A 22697-nucleotide genomic window follows, 5' to 3' on the forward strand; every position below is an offset into this window, starting at 1 on the left:
AACAGTAATCATACATAATTAACATATAATAATTAATCATCAAATCAATTTAAAACAATATTTCATTTAAAAAATTAAAAAATTGCCGAATTTTTCTTTATTTTGAGATAAACATCTTAAAAAACATCTTATAATTCATCGGGTTTTTGAATTAAAAAAAAGGGTGCGAACGGACCCAGGGGGCGAACGTGTGGGGTGCGAACGTGTAGGGTGCGAACGTGTATTGGGCGCGAACTAGACTGGTACCCGGCCGTTATTGAAATTCTTGACAATACCGTCCGGTATGGGCTAATTTTACTTTTTGAAATGAACGATCTCGAGCATGCGCAGTTAGGCATTGTTGTTCCTCTACGCCGCTTCGAAGATGGTATTGTGTCACAGAAAGCCACGGTACAGGTGAGTAGAGTAATTTCAAGTTGCCCAAATTGAAAGTTAGATAACCGAAACTCGCCCGACTCTTGTGGCATAAATTTTATGGACGACACTTAATCGCCCACAAATGGGCAGGCTTTTGAAGTGGCCGCTAAGCCCTTGTTTTTGTGTCAAACTCACAACTCTAGCCAAAACAATTGAAAAAGCAACTTAGCAAGCTGTTAAAGTGAACAATAAACATGCTGCTCGTTTGTTGTCGGTATTTAAGATAAAAGTAAAGTAATTTACTCTATTTTCCCGAAGATAGGTTTGTACAAGTTGTGTTTTTATGAGGCCAAAATAAATAAATGGTGTGTTTCCGGTTTCCCGACCCTACCTCCGTTTCCGACGCCGACCCTAAACATTTTATTGACAAAAATAAAAATAAAAATTCAAAATCCGGATTTTTCAATCTGTCCGGATCCGATTATTTGTTTAGAATACTATTGATCTTCAAAGCGTTTGATAATAACGACTAATATGGATAAGTAAAGCGTTTCAAGGACCAAGATTTTAAATAAACAAGCATAGCTTTTCGGAAAACGTGTAGCGTATTAGCTGTCAAATATGCGAAATGTGTTCACATTGACGCAAAATATAATGACATCGATTCCGGATAATAACGATATGATAAATCTTTTTGAAGAACATCATGATGGACCTATAGACGAAAAAAATACGAAGTTGACGCACTTTGCTCAACAGTCAACTTCTTTGAACAGGTACAAGCGAGATTTTTTAAATATTTGTATATATAACGAATAGAGTATTCAGTATATATACATATATTAACAAAATCTCGTCTTGTACCTGTACTTCTTTGGACCAAAAGTCAGAATCGTTTCAGTTTGGACAGACTGTATCTGTCGGTAAATTGACTAACAATTTTATAGTAAAATAAGTTCAAATTTACTGCTAAAATCAATCCAGATTTTGTTGTAAAGCATGCTCTTACGAATGTTGTACAGAATTGTGCTCAGGACGCAACATAAACGGCTGTTAATGCTTTTTAGTTTATGATGGCCAGGGGACAGACAATGCTTTTTAGTTTATGATGGCCAGGGGACAGACAATGTGGAACGAGAAAGATGAAACTTGAGAAGCTTTCCCCAGTAGGCAGACATGGTGTATGATTCATATTCATTTATAAATAAATCTGCCCCAGCACCATGTCTACTTTACCATGTCTACTTTTATTCTTTTTTATTTCTCTGGCTGGTCCCATAACAATTTATACAAGAAAAGGGAAAAAAATCATGTCATAATTACATCTGCAATTTATTTGACCAGTAGATTAATGAGGGTCGTAATTGGGGTACCTTCATGACGAATTGCCACGAAATAGAAGTTCCTTCATAATAGAAGTTCCAAATGGAAAAAGTGTTCTGGAATAAATAGTACAGTATATGTTCCTAACGGAATGAATGGTATAGAATATTTGTTCCAACAGGAACAGATATTATGACATTGTTTATAACAAACTTCGGTTTTCAGTGGAACTTCTGTTAGGCAGAACAAATATACGTAAACAGAATAACGATAAAAAATAGATAAAATGTACACTTTCTTTTAGACGGTAAAAAAATCGACTGATTTTGAGGAATCACGTAAATTTTTTTCCAAAAATAACAGTAATGATAATTATTTGAAACCTCTGACCAAGGATTTGTATAGTATACAAATCATTGCTCTGACGAATCACGATAAGGATATTTTGACGAATTAAGGTAAAATTTTAACCAATTTGACGCTAACGGTAGCCGAAAATGACTGTTTGACGCCTGACGGTAAAGGGCATTACTACCCTCATTAATAAGACAAAGATTTCACATTCTCACTATTCTCAAAACCTGGAATTTTAATATTGTCAGAACCACCCAATCTTCAATCAACATCACATTCTGTCAAACATCAACCACATCTGTATATCAAATAAAGAGGGTGCAAGGGCAGAGTATTAACCCTCAAAAAATCATAATTAACTGCTGCTTAGCATCGGTTCACAGTGTTTTCAAGGGGTACTTATCTGCTTCCACATGTAAACCCTGTGTGACATTTACATTTTTAGGTTCAACGAGGCCCAACATAATAACATACCATGCCAGATTTTTCACTGCCATTTTTTATTTAAGATAATTAATTGGGAAGAACATACACTTTTCCTTTTACAACCAATGAAATGCATAAAATTTTCATTAAAGTTTATTTTCATATTTCTGAAGCAGAACAAAAACAGAAAATTAAAAAAGCTGTAGATATAATTACTATTCTAAATATCAAAGAAGCCCGCACATCAAACTATTTGATTTGGAACTTTTTTCTGCTGTCGACCCTTCAATAGAAAAAAAAAATAAAATGTTTTCATAAAATAAAATGTTTTACCTACCTACCCTACCTATTTTTTTTGGAGGTGAAATAGGAAACACACTATTAATTTATTTTGGCCTGATGTGAAACTCAAGGGGAACTGAAACTCCCTTGCCAGGGGGGCTCAAAAAGTCGTACAAAATAGCATTTTGAGGCAGTGATCCTCAAAACACGTCCACAACAGAAGACCTTTGTGTATCTTGGTCCCAGTTTCTCTATGTTAGGAACAATCCTCCCCCCCCCCCCCCCCAAAAAGGGGGGATAAAGTCATTTAAATAGAGGCATGCACAGCTACATCAAGTGGAAGTTGGGACGATAAATTCCATATGTTTGGAAAAAAGTATTGCAGCAAGTTAATATACCCATTGAACAGTTTTATTTAGGGTTCTCAGGCTGAATGCCCATTGCAGTCTGTTCAAGAAATTTTAACATTTTTCCTTCTGACATACATGCAAGACCCTAAAAATAATTTCACTAAATTTTTATCAATTTTTACCAGACTCTGATATTGGGCTAGTGGCTTAAGCACAGACTTTTGCAAGGCAAAATATGTTCCCCTATGGAACATGTAAACATTTTCCTGTGACATTTAAATATCTGGCCTTTTATTTTTGTAAAACAACAGAAGATGTGGTATGATTTCCATTGAGACAAATCTCCACAAGAAACCAAATGACACAGAAATAAACAGCTATATGTCACTGTACAGCCTTCAACAATGAGCAAAACCCATACATGCCTAACTATAAGAATTATTTGAAATTTGTTTACTGAATATTTATGAAACACTTGGCACTGGATATCACAATAATAATGTCAAATGAATGATACATTTTGTATATTATGATGTGTTTCTATGACTTGCAGAAACTTTATACACCATTTTAATCATCATTGTCAACTTTTGATATGTTATTTGTCCTTAAATTAAGAAAAGGTTGGGCGAACAACTTCATTATTTTAGATATACACTTGCATATAGTTCCTTTTGTAAATCCAAACTTATATTAAATTTTCTTTTATTAATTAATGTGGGAAATGTGATTTATCAAGTTAAAGCAGTTGATAAGAAATTTGAAAGTGTTTTAAATTTAATCAGTATCTTATGTTCCTGTAAGCCATTGAATAAAATTGGTTCAAGATGTGTATTGATATCAGATCTTGAGAAAAATTGGCAGGTCTGAAAATTGTTACTGTTGATATTTCATGTAATTTAACTTCCTTAGATCTAAAATTTATTTGGATTAAAGAGCTATTTAGTTACCTCACTTTTAATTAGTCTTATCTGAACTTTTTGAAATCAATGTTTATTGTTGAATTGTCTTTCAGAAATTGTCTACCAGTATTTGACATGAGAGGGCCAAGGTTCCTCACTAGAACATTAGGACCGGTTCTTATTAAAAAGGTCTGACACATTTCAGCTAGATCTACATTGTATACCTTATAATGAGAGAAAACACCAGAAACTATTTCCTGAGGTAATTTTAAATAAAACTAAATGGGATATTATATATATATGTGTTTACACTTTTGATAGTAATTTTCAAAATTTATGTACATGTATATTTGTATCTTAATTAGTTTATGGGATTTTTTTTATTGAATTTTTTATTTGGACTACAGGCAACAGCCAATGGTTCATTAACATGTTCAGTTTAATCATAAAAAATTGCAACATTGTTACTATAAAGTCTATAATATATATACAGTCAGGGGAATTATTGAAATAGGTTATTTATAAATCACTCATTAAAGTAGCAAATTAAAAATTCTTTGATTTTGTAGTTTTACCAAAATTTTAAACATACAAGTTTAGGGGACAACCATTTGATATTCTGGGGGGGGGGCCAGGAGGATTTGTTTTGGATCGGTTATTTATTTTTGTGAAATTAAAGGACAGATTATTCATTTTCTGCACTGTTGAAGCATGATTTTTCATTTTCATTAAAACAAGGGACTGATTATTTATTTTCACAATTATATTTTAATATAATATTTGAAAACACACAATTTTTAAATTCATTTTTTATACGAACGCAAAAAAATTTTTGTGGTCGTATATTGGTATGACGTTGGCGTCGTCGTCGTCGTCCGAATACACATTAGTTTTCGCACTCTAACTTTAGTTTAAGTGAATGGATCTCAATGAAATTTTACCATAAGGTTCAATACCACAAAAGGAAGGTGGGGATTGATTTTGGGGGTTATGGTACTAACAGTTAAGGAATTAGGGGCCAAAAGGGGCCAAAAATAAGCATTTTTGTAACTTCCAGACATAACTTGTGTGTAAGTGTATGGATCTCTCTGACATTGTACCACAAGGTTCCATATCACAAAGGGAATGCTGGGATTGATTTTGGGGGTGATTGCCTCCAAATTTTAGGAATTGGGGGCCAAAAAGGGGCAAAAAACAAGCATTTTTCTAGTTTCATGACAATATCTTGTTTGTAAGTGTATGGATCTTTATGAAATTGTACTACAAGGTTCCATATCACAAAGGGAATACTGGGATTGATTTTTGGGGTAATTTCCTCCAAATTTTAGGAATTAGGGGCCAAAAAGGGGCAAAAAACAAGCATTTTTCTAGTTTCATGACAATAACTTGTTTGTAAGTGTATGGATCTTTATGAAATTGTACTACAAGGTTCCATATCACAAAGGGAAGGCTGGGATTGATTTTGGGGGTTTTCCCTCAAAATTTTAGTAATTAGGGGCCATAAAAGGGCAAAAAAAACATGCATTTTTCTAGTTTCAGGACAATAACTTGTGTGTAAGTGTATGGATCTTTATGAAATTGTACTGCAAGGTTCCATATCACAAAGGGAAAGCTGGAATTGAGTTTGGGGGTAATTGCCCTAAACGTTTAGGAATTTGGGGCCAAAAAGGGGCCAAAAAACAAGCATTTTTCTAGTTTCCAGACAATAACTTGTGTTCAAGTGTATGAATCTCTCTGAAATTGTACTGCAAGGTACCATACCACAAAGGGAAAGCTGGGATTGAGTTTGGGGGTGATGAATCATAAGGGGGTTCAAAAAATTGGGGGGGGGATTTTTTTTTCATTTTTTTTCTTTAACATTTTCCATTTTAAATTGGTTATTTCTGATTTATATATAAAAGCAAATAATAATGATATGTTTGAATAGGCATACATGTGAACCTCCCGACGGGAGTACAATAATCCCGTTTTCAGGGGTCTCCTCCCGACCTCCCGTTGAAGAGGAAAAAATCCCGTGTATGAAATTTTTCATGAATGAAAAATTTCTGCCCAACATATCATCTCAGGCATCTGGTGTAACTGACATTACCTGAAGTTATATTTTACCTGTAAATCAATTAACATGCATAATTATATGGCTTCACTTGTCAGCTTGGGTGTCAAACATACAGGTAATCAACGATTTTTACCTCAGGCTAACTGCCGTTGTGTAACAAAAACTGTGTATTTATTGGGTTACTTCCCTTGATTTATCCTGTTTTAAGTTACTTTCCTTTTAATAATGAAAATTTTTAAAAGAATATAAATAAAATATAAATTGAACAAATAATCATAAAAGGATGGTTATTAAATGATTTTAAATGTCTTAGGACAAATAAAAAAATAATAATTTGAAAATTATTTGAGGATTCTAGACTTCCTTTCAAGGCTTAAATTGAAATTTATATAATAACTATGACCCTAATTTTACAGATAAAATGATTTTCTGAGTTTGCAAATAAAAACTATATGCAAGAGAAAAAAAAAAAATAAAAACTATTTGCAAATAGCTAAACAAATGTTCTGGTTGCAATAATTGTTTTATAGAATATGAAGTAAAAAATTTAAAGAACATACTGGAAAATTACAATGTTAGATTGAACATGTAGAATATAAAGATGGAGAAACTTTATAAGTACAAGGGTACTATAAACATAATAAATTGGATGGAAAGTTGAAGAAAACACACTTTAAAAGACCATTTTTACAGCACACGGTTACATTTACAACAAAATTAATGTCGATTAAAAACCTCCTGATCTGAGTCCTAATCTCCTGACCAAAATTTCCCAATCTCCTGATCTGAGTTTCACAGTCCATCACATGTATGAATAGGTAAATTGAAAATTTTTAAGTTCTTAGACCACTTTCATTCTGTGTCAGAAACCTATGCTGTGTCAAATATTTAATTACAATCCAAATTCAGTGCTGTATCAAGCTTGAATGTTGTGTCCATACTTGCCCCAACTGTTCAGGGTTCGACCTCTGCGGTCGTATCAAGCTGCGCCCCAGCGGAGCATTTTATTTATTCTTAAATATATATTACATGTATAGTCAAGTCATTATGTACCACCATATAATCAGAGTTAATCATCATCCTCTGGAAGTGAATCTTCTGAATTCCAAACTGCATACATTGCATACGTACAATGTATAAATTTTGCTGTAACTATAGTTTTCTTTAAAAATAATGACCAAGAAATTTGCCGAGCGGAGCGAGGCGAAAAAAATTTCGGCAAAGGGTTTGGGTGGCCGCAAGAAACTATAGAAAAAATGATACAAAATACTGCATTCTGAGCGTTTCCCAGACCCTTTCTTAATCTGAAACGCAAGTTCTGCGTTCTTTACTTTTTCAACAATATTTTGGTCTCAAAGCAAAATATATAGATTCAGTGTAAGACTTTTAGTTTTTAGGTACAACATCAAAAGACTAATATGTAGGATAAAGCTAAAATGTAATTCACATAGTAAAGTATGTGGCTGCTGGTTTTTTTTTCTTTTTTTTTTTGTGTTTCTGCTTGCAGAAAATCTTTTATTCCTGTCAATTATGTGGGTTTTTTTTCAAATTAAGTTAAGAGGGGGCTGATTATCATTGATATAACTATGTCAAGTAAGTTTTTATAACACATTTCAATTAAAACTTGATGTAGTTCCTTACTGGGATACAATTTAGAGTAGTTCGTAAAATTAGATAAAAAGTCCTTCAAATTAATAAAATTTAGATTTAAAACAAAAATTACTATATTACCGATGGGATGCAACACTAAGAGAATAAATAAGGGCAATCAATGAACAAAAGACAAATCCGGGAACAGATAAAACCCGAAGCGACAAACAATAGACAACTAACACTGAAAACTAAAAATAAATGAGAAACATTGATCCTGAAAAACGGGGGCTACGTCAGAGAGTGAACAGACCTTGCTTCTTGCAAGACACTCGCCGTGAAAACAATCTGATATGAAGACAAGCTTTTGTTTTTAAAATTTCCAACATGAGGCATTTGCCTCAATGTAGTTACGTCCCTGTAATAAAAGTGGGGTAAGTGTTCTTGAGACAATATACCTCAAGTTAAATGAAACCCATTTTCAGACATTTCAAGTACATTAATATTCATGATATTTATACATTGTATTATTAAAAGATTTGGGAAGTTTTCCCGAAAAAAATTGAAAAAAGATGAATTTTGGAAGAATCTGGTGCCATCTCATACTTTAGAATAGCATTTATAAAATGGCTTAAAAGACATGCTGAGTTATTTATTTTCAATACATTGTAAGTCAGGTTATTTATTTTCAAACTAACACAGAACAAACCATTCATTTTTGTTATTATCAAGGCTGAGTTATTTATTTTCAAAATCCTCCTGGCCCCCCCCCCCCCCCCCCCCCCCAGAAAATCAAATGGTCGTCCCCTTAGATTATATCTTATTATTTGTAAAATTGAAAAAAAAATGAACCTTTTGCATGTTTTAAGTAGCAAGGTTTATGCCTTTGATGCAATCATTCAGCTGTAAATTCTATATTTGTTGAAAAAAAGTTATAATGAAGGCTTATAATTTAACATAATGAAATATCAAATTCTTAACAGATTTTTCCAAACAGTGCCAGTGGGAGTATTTTTCCTGTATATTTCAAGGTTTTAGCGATTACATGTATAATTGTAATAAAATTTTATTGTTCTCGATCAAAATTTCACTGTTCATGGGTGTTGAAATTAGTGGGGGTAATCAAAATGATAATACTTAAAGAAGTGATTTTTTTGGAAGAAAATAGTCTACAGGTATCCACTTAAACAAGTGATTTTCATGTCATCCTAGATTCAGTACAGGGTCATCACCTGACATAGCCAGTCATCTTATGAACACAGATGTTGGTTCTGATAATTTTAGCAACATAATTAGTCCCTGGATCATTAGTATTATATATTTAAAGCTACAACAAAATTAAATCACTTAGCATGCATGCTTAGTCTAGTTATTTATTTATAATACTTAAATAGGTAATTATTAAAGAAAGACAACTCTTACTTCCAACATTTCTGGACAAAATGTTAAAAATGTACTTGAATCAGTGATTTAAGATCACTCATTTCAGTAATTCCCCTGACTAATATATATATATATAAATATAGATCATGTATATATATATATATATATATATAAAGTAATAATTCATAATAGATTTATTATATTTATGAACAGAAATGCATTTATGTTACATGTCATCATGTTTTGAAAATTTTGAGGTTCGGTTACACTTCCTACATATTGTACTACAAATTTTTTTATACATATGAATAAAAAGAGATGTGGGTATATGCCAATGAGACAGCAACCCAATGACAAAAATCTTCAACAGATATCCATAGGGTACATTACATGTGTAGTATCCAATAACTTCAAAGATAAATTCAAATCATACATTTGGATTCCAGACAATAACTTTAGTTTAAGTGTATGGATCTAAATTATGAAATATAACCAAAAGGTTCAATACCACAAGAGGAAGGTTGAGATTGTTTTTGGGGGTGATGGTCCCAACTGTTAAGGAAATAGGGGCCTAAACAAGCATTTTTCTAGTTTGAGGACAATAACTTGTGTATAAGTATTTTGATTGCTCTGAAATTGTGCCAAAAGGTTCAATACCACAAGTAGAAGGGGGGTGTAAAAAAAAAATTTTGGGGGATTCAATTTTTTTTCCCTCAAGATTTAAGAAATTGTCAATTTTCCAAAGAAAAAAATTGGGGTCACAATTTATTTTGCTAATTCTTTGTATATAGTCTGAAAACAGATTTACTAAGTATTGCGCAACAGAATAGTGTATTGCACAACAGCAATAAATCTTCAATTGAATATATATACAAATCATACAACCAATTTCAAGTTCTTTGACTACATTTATTCTGTGTCAGAAACCTATAATGTGTCAAATATTTAATTACAATCCAAATTCAGACCTGTATCAAGCTTGAATATTGTGTCCATTTTTGCCCCAACTGTTCAGGGTTGGACCTCTGGGGTCGTATCCAGCTGTGCTCTGCAAAGCAGTTTATTAACATTTTGGGATAAAGTTTTATATTAAATTATTTTACATTGTACATTAAGCTCTGCCAAATGTACTCCAAGTGGATAAAACTTGTATATTCACAAGTCAGAAAATACTATGAAATATGCAATTTTAGCTCTGCCAAATGATGAAACTTGCATCATGATTCACAAGTCAGCATTAAGACATTTACTTATACAATAATATGTGCTTTTTCTTTCAGGAACGTATAAACTAGTGAATTGATGGTTTGACTACCAAGATGTAATGAGAGATGTCAAGTAATGAACAAAAAGAAGGAACATGAAGATAGACAATACAACTTGAGGTGTCAGGATTTGTGCAATTGTTATTTGCAGATATATAGCTGGATTTTGTCAAAATGTGAACTGTAACACTGGGATCAAATATGTTATTTTTTCTAAAAAATGATGAAATTGAGAATTAAATTTTCATATCTATTTACTGAGTTTATTGCTGCCCAAAAAGAGATTATTGCCTCTACTTTACAACTTATTTTGTCATAAATTGATTGTATATCTATTGTGACAATAAATGTTGATTATTAGGGCCCAGTAGTTGACATGAGCCCAATACAGTAGTCTCTCTGTTTGTCTGTCTGTCAATACTTCTATGTCATACAATAAGTCAAGATTGTCTCAACTAATTTAAAAAATAAATGTGCTAAATGGAAATAAATATAAAAGGAAGGTCCCTTGTGTTTTATGTAAAATTTGGGAAAAAGTGGTAGAAAACTTGGTATTTGTAAAAACATCACAAATTTTGAGAAAACGTTTTCACAAAATTTGATATACGAGTTATGATATGCTTTTCAAAATTGGTTCCCAGTGTTAAATATTGATTTCTGTGATAATTTGGGGTAAAATTTACCATAAAGACTTATTTTTTTGTCTCGCCTGCGAATGCAAGTCAAAGGGATTACAATCCAGTAACTGCTGAAACTATTTGCATTTAGCTTTATATTCTGTGGGTAGATGACTTTGATGCTTCATACATTATACACAAATACTTTATGTTACGTAGTTTCTGTCTTTCATGTAGTCCTGAATATGCATGAAATATTTGCCACTGGACATTAAGGAACCAACAATCATCAATCAATCTGTCTTTTATGTGTCCATTGTCCTTGACTGCTTGAAATTTTTTAGTTTTATACAACTGCAAATTATGTTGTTGTCTTTGTCCCTCTGTCAAAAACAAGCATTTTAGCTCACCTGGCTCGAAGAGCCAAGTGAGCTTTTCTCATCACTTGGCGTCCGTTGTCTTTTACTTTTACAAAAATCTTCTCCTCTGAAACTACTTGGCAAAATTTAACCAAACTTGGCCACCATCATCATTGGGGTATCTAGTTTAAAAAATGTGTCCTATGACCCCGCCTGCCAACCAAGATGGCAGACATGGCTAAAAATAGAACATATTGGTAAAATGCAGTCTTTCGCTTATATCTCTGAAACTAAAGCATTTAGAGCAAATCTGACATGGGTCAAAATGATCAGCAGGTTATGATCTATCTGCCCTGAAATTTTTAGACGAATCAGACAACCCGTTGGGTTGCTGCCTCTGAATATTGGTAATTTTAAGGAAATTTTGCAGTTTTTATACGACCGCAAAAAAATTTTGCGATCGTATATTGGTATGACGTTGGCGTCGTCGTTGTCCGAAGACACATTAGTTTTCGCACTCTAACTTTAGTTTAAGTGAATGGATCTCTATGAAATTTTACCTTAAGGTTCAATACCACAAAAGGAAGGTTGTGATTGATTTTGGGGGTTATGGTACCAACAGTTAAGGAATTAGGGGCCAAAAATAAGCATTTTTGTAACTTCCAGACATAACTTGTGTGTTAGTGTATGGATCTCTCTGACATTGTACCACAAGGTTCCATATCACAAAGGGAATGCTGGGATTGATTTTGGGGGTAATTGCCTCAAAATTTTAGGAATTAGGGGCAAAAAAAGGGGCAAAAAACAAGCATTTTTATATGGACAATTTCTTTAGTACAAAACATAATTTAAAGCAGTGTAAGGGAGATAAATCAAAAACATCATTTGAATTATCTCCCTTACACTGCTTTTAAATTATGTATAAAGTAATGGTTAATGAACAATCAAGACAATTTAAAACAGTGTAAGGGAGGTAATCCACATACAACGTTTTGATTACTTCTCTTACACTGCTTTTAAATTATGTTTGAAGAAATGCATATTTATAAAGAAAGACCAATAAAAATATCTGCAAATGTTGCATCTTTTTTTACAAAAAAATACATATGAAAGATTTGACACCATATTTTAAATTCTATTATAGAATAGATTAAGTTAGCACTATGGTAAATTTAAATGGATAATTATGGTTGCAAATTCCATTGGAAATTTGAATTGAGATTATGACCATATCTTGAGGAAAAGAATTTTTTGGGGGAAAAAGGGGGGGGGGGGGGGGTTAAAAAGAAATTGTGGGGGGGGTCAATTTTTTCTCATTTCATATTTCAGAAATTAAAAAGAATTATTCTTCAAATATTTTTTTTTCAAATTTCAAATATTGAAAAATTTCAAGAATTAATCTTTAATTGCACAGTATGGCGCATTAGATTTGTAAAATCTTTGACCACATTTATTTATTTTTTATGCCAAATCTGACCGTGTATTTGGATTTTTAATTTTTGGTCCAGTTTTCAAATTGGTCTACATTAAGGTCCAAAGGGTCCAAAATTAAACTTAGTTTGATTTTACCAAAAATTGAATATATGGGGTTCTTTGATATGCTGAATCTAAACATGTATTTAGATTTTTGATTTCGGGGCCCAGTTTTCAAGTTGGTCCAAATTGGGGTCCAAAATTAAACTTTGTTTGATTTAAAAAAAAATTGAATATATGGGGTTCTTTGATATGCTGAATCTAACCATGTATTTAGAGTTTTTATTTGTGGGCCCCGCTATCAAATTGGTTCATATTGAGGTCAAAAGGGTCCAAAATTAAACTTTGTTTTATTTCATCAAAAATTGAATTATTGGTGTTCTTTGATATGCCAAATCTAACCGTGTATTTAGACTTTTAATTCTGGTTCCTGTTTTCAAATTGGTCTACATTAAGGTCCAAAGGGTCCAAAATTAAACTTAGTTTGATTTTAACAAAAATTGAATTCTTGGGGTTCTCTGATATGCTGAATCTAAACATGTGTTTAGATTTTTGATTATGGGCCCAGTTTTCAAGTTGGTCCAAGTTGGGGTTCAAAATTAAACTTTGTTTGATTTCAATAAAAATTTAATATATTGGGTTCTTTGATATGCTGAATCTAACCATGTATTTTGATTCTTGGGCCCCGTTATCAAATTGGTCCACATTGAGGTCAAAAGGGTCCAAAATTAAACTTTGTTTGATTTCATCAAAAATTGAATTCTTTGGATTCTTTGATATGCTGAATCTAACCATGTATTTAGATTTTGGATATTGGACCATAATAGGTAATTTAAAAAAATTTAAGTTCTTAGACCACATTCATTCTGTGTCAGAAACCTATGATGTGTCAAATATTTAATCACAATCCAAATTCAGAGCTGTATCAAACTTGAATGTTGTGTCCATACTTGCCCCAACTGTTCAGGGTTCGACCTCTGCGGTCGTATCAAGCTGCGCCCAGCGGAGCATTTTATTGGTTATTATCTTAAGTATTATTATAGATAGAGATAAACTGTAAACAGCAATAATGTTCAGCAAAGTACGATCTACAAATAAGTCAATATGACCAAAATTTTCAATTGACCCCTTAAGGAGTTATTGCCCTTTATAGTAAAATTTTTAAACGACCGCAAAAAATATTTTGTGGTCGTATATTGGTATGACGTTGGTGTCGTTGTCGTCCGAAGACACATTGGTTTTCGCACTCTAACTTTAGTTTAAGTGAATGGATCACTATGAAATTTTACCCCAAGGTTCAATACCACAAAAGGAAGGTTAGGATTGATTTTGGGGGTTATGGTACCAACAGTTAAGGAATTAGGGACCAAAAAGGCCAAAAATAAGCATTTTTGTAACTTCCAGTCATAACTTGTGTGTTAGTGTATGGATCTCTCTGAGATTGTACCACAAGGTTCCATATCACAAAGGGAATGCTGGGATTGATTTTGGGGGTAATTGCCTCAAAATTTTTGGAATAAGGGGCCAAAAAAGGCAAAAACAAGCATTTTTCTAGTTTCATGACAATAACTTGTGTGTAAGTGTATGGATCTTTCTGAAATTGTACTACAAGGTTCCATATCACAAAGGGAAAGCTGGAATTGAGATTGGGGGTAATTGCCCAAAATGTTTAGGAAAAAGGGGCCAAATGGGGCCAAAAATAAGCATTTTTCTAGTTTCAAGACAATAACTTGTGTTCAAGTGTATGGATCTCTCTGAAATTGTACTGCAAGGTACAATACCACAATGGGAAGGCTTGGATTGATTTTGGGGGTAATTGCTTAATTTTAGGAATTAGGGGGCAAAAAAACAAGCATTTTTCTAGTTTCAGGACAATAACTTGTGTGTAAGTGTTTGGATCTTTATGAAATTGTACAACAAGGTTCCATATCACAAAGGGAAAGCTGGGTTTGAGTTTGGGGGTTATTGCTCTAAACGTTTAGGAATTTGGGGCTAAAAAGGGGCAAAAAATAAGCATTTTTGTAACTTCCAGACATAACTTGTGTGTTAGTGTATGGATCTCTCTGACATTGTACCACAAGGTTCCATATCACAAAGGGAATGCTGGGATTGATTTTGGGGGTAATTGCCTCAAAATTTTAGAAATTAGGGGCCAAAAAAGGCAAAAAACAAGCATTTTTCTAGTTTCATGACAATAACTTGTGTGTAAGTGTATGGATCTTTCTGAAATTGTACTACAAGGTTCTATATCACAAAGGGAAAGCTGGAATTGAGATTGGGGGTAATTGCCCAAAATGTTGAGGAATAAGGGGCCAAAAATAAGCATTTTTCTAGTTTTCAGACAATAACTTGTGTTCAAGTGTATGGATCTCTCTGTAATTGTACTGCAAGGTACCATACCACAAAGGGAAGGCTGGGATTGATTTTGGGGGTAATTGCTTAAAAATTTTAGGTATTAGGGGCCAAAAAGGGGCAAAAAACAAGCATTTTTCTAGTTTCAGGACAATAACTTGTGTGTAAGTGTATGGATCTTTATGAAATTGTACAACAAGGTTCCATATCACAAAGGGAAAGCTGGGTTTGAGTTTGGGGGTAATTGCCCTAAACGTTTAGGAATAATGGGCCAAAAAGGGGCCAAAAATAAGCATTTTTCTAGTTTCCAGACAATAACTTGTGTTCAAGTGTATGGATCTCTCTGAAATTGTACCACAAGGTTCCATATCACACAGGGAATGCTGGGATTGATTTTGGGGGTAATTGCCTCAAAATATTAGGAATTAGGGGCCAAAAAAGGGGCAAAAAACAAGCATTTTTCACAAATCTAAGGTTTTATGTTCGCACACACAACTCCTCTTTCGCAGATCTACACCATGTGTCATAATACTAGAACAAACACCAAAAAAAATGCACAGTACATGTGCAGCTACCAATGGGATGATTTCTAAATAGAACAAGGAAAAACAATAATAATTTTTGATGATTTATTTAAAGGTGAAATTGTTGATGATATATTAGAAAGGTGATTAAAAGAGGAATGAGGTGAAAACCGCCGTTATTTGCTAATCTATGGCAATGAGACAATATTGCAGCCGTGATGAAAGGGCCATTGGACCCAAGTCATTTTAAACTTAACTAGTTGCAATTGATTTCCTATTCATAAATTCATCTCTGGTTTAATGCACATAACTTCAATAACAATTATTGTTAATGCCAAGAGTATCAGGACAAAACTTGGGTGTAATAGCTACAAAGGTAACTGTTAGCTTAAAACACAGTCCCCAATCATGTATATTAAATAATTCATATTGGTTAATGTGCAGTAAAAGTAAAAACTGAATGTAACATTTGGTACTCATTAAGAATTTTATAGGCAAACAATGGACTCAATATTGTTGGTCATGGTGAGTAGGGGCATCCCAATTTTGCCATAGCGAGTCCAACAGTGGGAAGCCAATAAATAGCAATGGCTTAATTGATTATTTTCTGATAATTTGGTCATTGATGCAAACTTTAGAAACAGTATGTGACAAACAACCCTATATTAAGAAAATAATGATCTAGCTTCACCTTTATATCTTTCCAACTTAAGATGGTGAAAGGAAAGACAAAAGGGATCAAGATCATTTTTGATAAGCATACATAAAATCAAATAATAACAAGAATGTGTCCATAGTACACGGATGCCCCACTCGCACTATCATTTTCTATGTTCAGTGGACTGTGAAATTAGGATAAAAAAGATCAGATCATAGGGAACTTGTGTACTAAGTTTCATGTTGATTGGACTTCAACTTCATCAAAAACTACCTTGACCAAAAACTTTAACCTGAAAAACTTTTACCTGAAGCGGGACAGACGGAGGGACGGACAAACGAACAAACGAACAAACGAACGAACGAAAGGACGAATGAACGGACGCACAGACCGAAAAAGATAATGCCCATAAATGGGGCATAAAAATAATGCACTGTAATAAGGTTTGGAAGTTGAAAAAATTACATGTACTTTATAATTGTCTAGGTAGGATGCTTCAAAACAAGAATAGGCTTCATAATTTCTGGGACTAAGAAACCTACAATACACCAGTTAAAACTAATAAAAGGGGCGCAGAGATTTTTTACTTATTTCAATACTAGGAACAGACTATTTTGACACTACCCTTCTGTAAAAATATGAATCAGCACCATTTAAATATTCAAATCACAAAACAATTTTTGGTATATGGGATAGGGTAAATAAAAAGTGGGGATGTGGGATAATTTTTTTTTTTTTTGGGGGGGGGGGGGGGGGGGGGGTGTAAAACGTGGAAACGTGGAATGTGTCATCTAAGAAATAAAAGCGAGACTTTCAAAATAACAGCGATTTAGGAAACTAGCCACCTACTCGTTTATATCAAACAACAGCCTAATGTTGTATCCCCAAGCCCTATATATCATCGGCGATTCGCCTTATGATAAGCCCGTACAATTCATGGTTCATGGATATGCAATATGGAATGAGAAAAACAGTCGACAATCTATTTTTCTTTGTTGTTTATAAGCATGTTTCCCCCTGTTATTTACCCAAGAATCAATGAGTTTGGTATATTTTATTTTATGTTAATTTTGTTTCAATCAAGATCCGACTTCAGTCTGACGTTTAACGCCATTTTCAACTGGTACCGTATGTGGACGTTCGACAAACCGGGAACCGAAACGCTCAAGTTCAAGGCCATCATTAGCTCATACCGACCGTTAATATTTGTATATTCCGAAGGCATACTGGATATTTTACGGAGGGAACCAACCTAGGCGCGAACGGACCCGATACCTACCACGGCGCCACCTATTCAGGAACGATAATTTGCTACTTTATATAACTGCGAAATAACAATAACGTTAGACGGGTTCACGTGCATAAACAGAAATGCGCTTAAAATTTATAATATAATTAATGTTCAGTCGACTCTTAATTATTATATCAACGACTGAAATGATTTATAAACATCTAGATTGCAGATAACACTCGAAATTAACCCGAGCTCTTTCCACACGGAATTCAAATAATTCTAGTTTGTCAATCGGTTGACTGCTTATAATACAAAATACAAATATATCAAAAGTTTTTAAAACTAACAAAACACAATGATCGTTTCTCTATTTCCCAATGTAAATGAAATGAAACAAAAAACATTTTATATCACAATAAGAAGAGGAGAGAATTCAACATTTCCGGATCTACTTGGAGCCTAATGACCCCCCACGTAGATAAGTTGGATATCGCGGAAGGAAGGATTAACCCGGCAACTAGAAAGGCATTAAAGCACTGCCTTTAAAAACTAAATACATCCCTCCTTTTAGATAAATCACCCAGACCCTGACAGTTAACAGACAGTATCTTTAAAGAGCCCATAATGGTTTGAAATATGTGTACATCCTCATTTGAAATAGGTATGCATAATATTTAGTTGAGGCAAACTCAAGTTAGAGAAAGGAAACCAATTTTGGGACGTACGTACAGATGGACAAGGGTAAAACTTAATGCCCCCACGGCTACGGCGGGGGCAATAAAAGCTCAAATATAACTTTGATAACATATTTTCAGATCATGGGACAATCACTATCCTTACCTCAAGCGCAGTGTCCTGTACAGCCTGTCCATCAAGCACAACTTCCTATCAGATGTCAGAGATGTGATAATACTAAAGTTAAATGGAGGTGTAATGAATGTGTTTTACTGATGTGTGACAGGTGTGGACGCCAAGACCATGCTTTCAAGGTCATCAAATTATTGACATAACAACAATCCAACAAGTAAAAATTTCAGATGTGAAGGAGTATGAGACTAAACTGGGTTTCAAAACTTTTTTGGCAGTATCCTATGATAATTCCATCTGGATTGGTGATGGAGAAGAGGAGGAAGGTTTCCATCTGTTTGCATCACATACAGCCCTTCAGAATGTAAAACTTGTAGGAGATAAAGTGAAGATCATATCCAGTTTTAATATGACAGTATGTAATGTAGCTGCAACTCCTAATAATGACATCCTAATAGCTACAGGGAAACCAACACTAAAGCAGATCAAGGTTGGATCTACAAAAGTGATAGATTCTCCATTCTTTGTAAAACAATGTGATTTAAAAACCGTGCATGTGACCAAAGATGGCAGGGTCATAGTTGGTGGATTGAAATGTGTTGTTACTATGGATGCAGATGGTAACCATCTTACAAGATATGGAGAGGATAAAAACTATCAAGAAATGTTCTCTGAAGTTATAACGTCTATAACCAGTACCACTAATGGGAATATTTTTGTGACAGGTAAATATGAAAACAAAGTGTTAGTTTTCAGAAACACAGATGTCATTAGTATCTATAGAGGATATCCTAAAATGTACTACAGTAACAGAAAAGAATTCTCTCCATCCTCATTAGTAACAACACCAATGGACAATGTTATTGTGGCACTACACATACTGAATGATACTGGTCATCTCCTGACCACCTACAATACCAAGGAAATAGTAAACATGGTAATGCCACAACATCTAGCCATCACTACAGAAGGATCATCCACTGTATTATTTATGACTTGCTTGGGATCAAATAACTTGTACAAGATGTTTCTTACAGGGTGTTAAGTCTGATGTGTAAATATAACTGACTGTATCACTCATAAATTTCATAAAATTATTTTACACTACACTAGAAGTTTACAGCGAATTGACAATTCATAAGTTCAGGCGAACGAAAGATAATAATCTGTTATCAAAATTCGTGCAGTGACAAATGCTTTACATACAGTTATTCCCAGTTATATATTTGGTTCTATATGACACAAAAGGGGGAGGGAAAATAAGATACTACACAGGGTAAAAAAACAAAAAGAAGTAAAAGAACGATAGACAAAACAATAGCCAAAAGGAAAAGATAAAAGAAAAACTACAGTCACAAAAACATCACCCTAAAAACTAAAGATTTCATTTGATAACCATCAAAATGTTCTATTTATAGCTTGTGGTTGAGTACTGGTCAATGAAAAGTTACTGTATTTACCAGTTTCTGTCAACTGGCATATTATCTTATACATTACATGTGTTCTAAAATAACAGACTGCTTTTATTTTCAGACAAATAATTTACTTTGTTTGATCTGATTAAGATAAGGAAATGCCAAGTTATCTTGGGTTTTTCATGAGCCATGGGAAGATGCGCCTTTGGGGACATGACTTCATTGCTTTATGACATCCTCCATTTTGGAAAACTTAACGTTTTCAGACAAAGTAATATCTAAGCTGGCTTTAGTATCACAATTTGTTTATCAACTTCAAAATCAATACTCCTCTTCAAAACAATGTAATTTTTATTTCAAGTGATATAAATCCCTGATAAGTTCAGATTAAGTAAAGGAGCAAGACCCATTGAATGAAATGTCGGAATGGTAATGTTTTTAATTCTTTCTCTACTTACAAATACATGTAACAGCAAAAATATGAGATTAATGTGCCAATAAAGTGTAAATTCTACCACTTAGTGGCTTAATTCATATGTGACAGTTACTTTTGCTGTACCCGTTAATTTTGGTAACCCTTCATATGCTACAACAATAATTGGAAACAGAATTCCTGATAGACAATTATATTCAAGAAACATTGTGAGTTTATTACAGTTACTCATACAAAACTATTACTGACTTAAATTTTAATCTAAAATTATCAGTTCATTAAATTTTATTTGTTACAATATTAAGGCTGCAACTCTCTCAGGCAAGGCTGGCCTTAAATGTTTTACTGTTCTGCTTATGTCCTTTTACCTTTGATATTTCCTAAGACTTTATAAAATAAGCTTTACTATACTTTTGAGCATACTTGCTGAAGGTTTTTGCTGAAACAAGAGTTATGCACACATATATATTGGTATTTTCAAGTTGACACCAATATTCCATGGTTTGAATTTCCTACCATTTTGTCTTTGACAGGGAAAATGCTGCTTACAAGAAACTCTTGAACCAAAAGTTACTAATAGTAAAGCTGATGTTTCCCCTTCCAAAGTTTTACAAATGTCATTAAGATTTGGTTGAACTTGATAGAATATATTTATATGTGTCACAGATGACCACAGATATGGTTAAGCCACAACCCTGACCTCTTTTCCGTCATTTGCAACTTGTGAATCAAATTTTAATTGCCGCGGGCAAAATGATTGGTGCCACTGGTGGAGCTGAAACTGTTTGTTTATTCTTTTGAAGCACCTGAGGTCAACCAAGGTTTTTAATCGGGTTTGTGTTACATTTGTGTAGTGTTTTTTGGGCTGTCATTTGTCTTTTCATTGTTGTTTTTTATTTTGCTATTGTTTTTTTTTTAAATTTAATTATGGTATTTGAGTGCAATCTCTATACCTTCTGTAAATGATATCTTTTCTATGAATGAAACTTCTAGTGTAGCATAGTCAAAGTACTACCTATTCCAAACAATTAGACTTTACCTCCCTGATAGCAACAATTAGACTTTACCTCCCTGATAGCAACAATTAGACTTTACCTCCCTGATAGCAACATTAGACTTTACCTCTCTGATAGCAACATTAGACTTTACCTCCCTGATAGCAACATTAAGACATTTCTCTTATTACCTATTCCAAACAATTAGACTTTACCTCCCTGATAGCAACATTAAGACATTTCTCTTACTACCTATTCCAAACAATTAGACTTTACCTCCCTGATAGCAACATTAAGACATTTCTCTTACTACCTATTCCAAACAATTAGACTTTACCTCCCTGATAGCAACATTAAGACATTTCTCTTACTACCTATTCCAAACAATTAGACTTTACCTCCCTGATAGCAACATTAAGACATTTCTCTTACTACCTATTCCAAACAATTAAACTTTACCTCCCTGATAGCAACATTAAGACATTTCTCTTACTACCTATTCCAAACAATTAGACTTTACCTCCCTGATAGCAACATTAAGACATTTCTCTTACTACCTATTCCAAACAATTAGACTTTACCTCCCTGATAGCAACATTAAGACATTTCTCTTACTACCTATTCCAAACAATTAGATTTTACCTCCCTGATAGCAACATTGAGACATTTCTCTTACTACCTATTCCAAACAATTAGACTTTACCTCCCTCGATAGCAACATTAACACATTTCTCTTAATACTGTCTGTTCAATTTACAAATTTGTAATTAATGTTAGACTTCAGTCATTTCATCTACCCCTGGTATGACACATGGGACTAAATGAATCTTTCCATATTGGAATAGACTGCTCAATCTTTTCTTTTAAAGGCCATTAGTGTAGAAAAAGCACTTTAAATCATGAACAATTCAGCAAAATGCTCCATCAATTTAAGTCAGAATATTGAGAGGGGGCACAAGAGCTCCCCTATTTATGTTCTCAGGTCTACTTATTAACGAATGCACTTAAATCAATCCCTAATTTCCTCAATGCAAGTAAGTATATATTACAATAAACCTTCACGTTACCCTTTATACTATCCTTATATTCAATATTCAATGGATATCTTGTCCATTTATTCATTGTAAAGATGCATTAACCTTGAAACTTTCAATTAAGTTTTTATACAAAGAGCAGCATTTGCCAGTATATAAAGTGCATACTGTCATTTTCTGCAGACATTTTGTTTTCTATACTGCTATATTGCATTAATCTAGAAATAATGATTCTTCAATATCATGCTCTACAAGAATTATAAAGCTTATAATGGTTCATACAATACAATTTCTTTTTTACTTCAATGATTACAATCATAACTACAGATTCAATTTCCTTTTTGTTAATTTTGCCTGGTCATATTACAAACCAGTATCAGTACAACTAGACTGATTACAGTATTGTAGTTCATGTTTCAGGCCTTCATAAAAATAAGGTTTTACTAGTTCATGCTTCAGGCCTTCATAAAAATAAGGTTTTACTTTCACAAACTGAATTATATTGGTT

The 22697-nt window shown here is 33.4% G+C and overlaps 1 protein-coding gene and 3 long non-coding RNA genes across 5 annotated transcripts in view; 2 read left to right on the forward strand and 2 right to left on the reverse strand.

Annotated features, from left to right (window-relative positions):
* Positions 1 to 22697, reverse strand: part of LOC127725256 (activating signal cointegrator 1 complex subunit 3-like) — a 245930-nt gene that overhangs the window by 179572 nt on the left and 43661 nt on the right. The gene's annotated exons all lie outside the window — the stretch shown is intronic.
* LOC127725265 (uncharacterized) lies at positions 291 to 10541 on the forward strand. Its single transcript, XR_007992886.1, has 3 exons — positions 291 to 396; positions 4108 to 4256; positions 10304 to 10541. It is a non-coding gene; the product is annotated as an uncharacterized LOC127725265 (long non-coding RNA).
* Positions 4800 to 6540, forward strand: LOC127725267 (uncharacterized). Its single transcript, XR_007992888.1, has 2 exons — positions 4800 to 5422; positions 5585 to 6540. It is a non-coding gene; the product is annotated as an uncharacterized LOC127725267 (long non-coding RNA).
* Positions 21020 to 21968, reverse strand: LOC127725268 (uncharacterized). The gene is made up of 3 exons (XR_007992889.1): positions 21835 to 21968; positions 21371 to 21590; positions 21020 to 21282 (listed from the first exon to the last, which is right to left on the reverse strand). It is a non-coding gene; the product is annotated as an uncharacterized LOC127725268 (long non-coding RNA).

Source organism: Mytilus californianus, unplaced genomic scaffold (assembly GCF_021869535.1).
Source record: "Mytilus californianus isolate M0D057914Y unplaced genomic scaffold, xbMytCali1.0.p SCAF_15, whole genome shotgun sequence".
In the NCBI taxonomy this organism is placed as follows: Eukaryota; Metazoa; Mollusca; class Bivalvia; order Mytilida; family Mytilidae; genus Mytilus; species Mytilus californianus.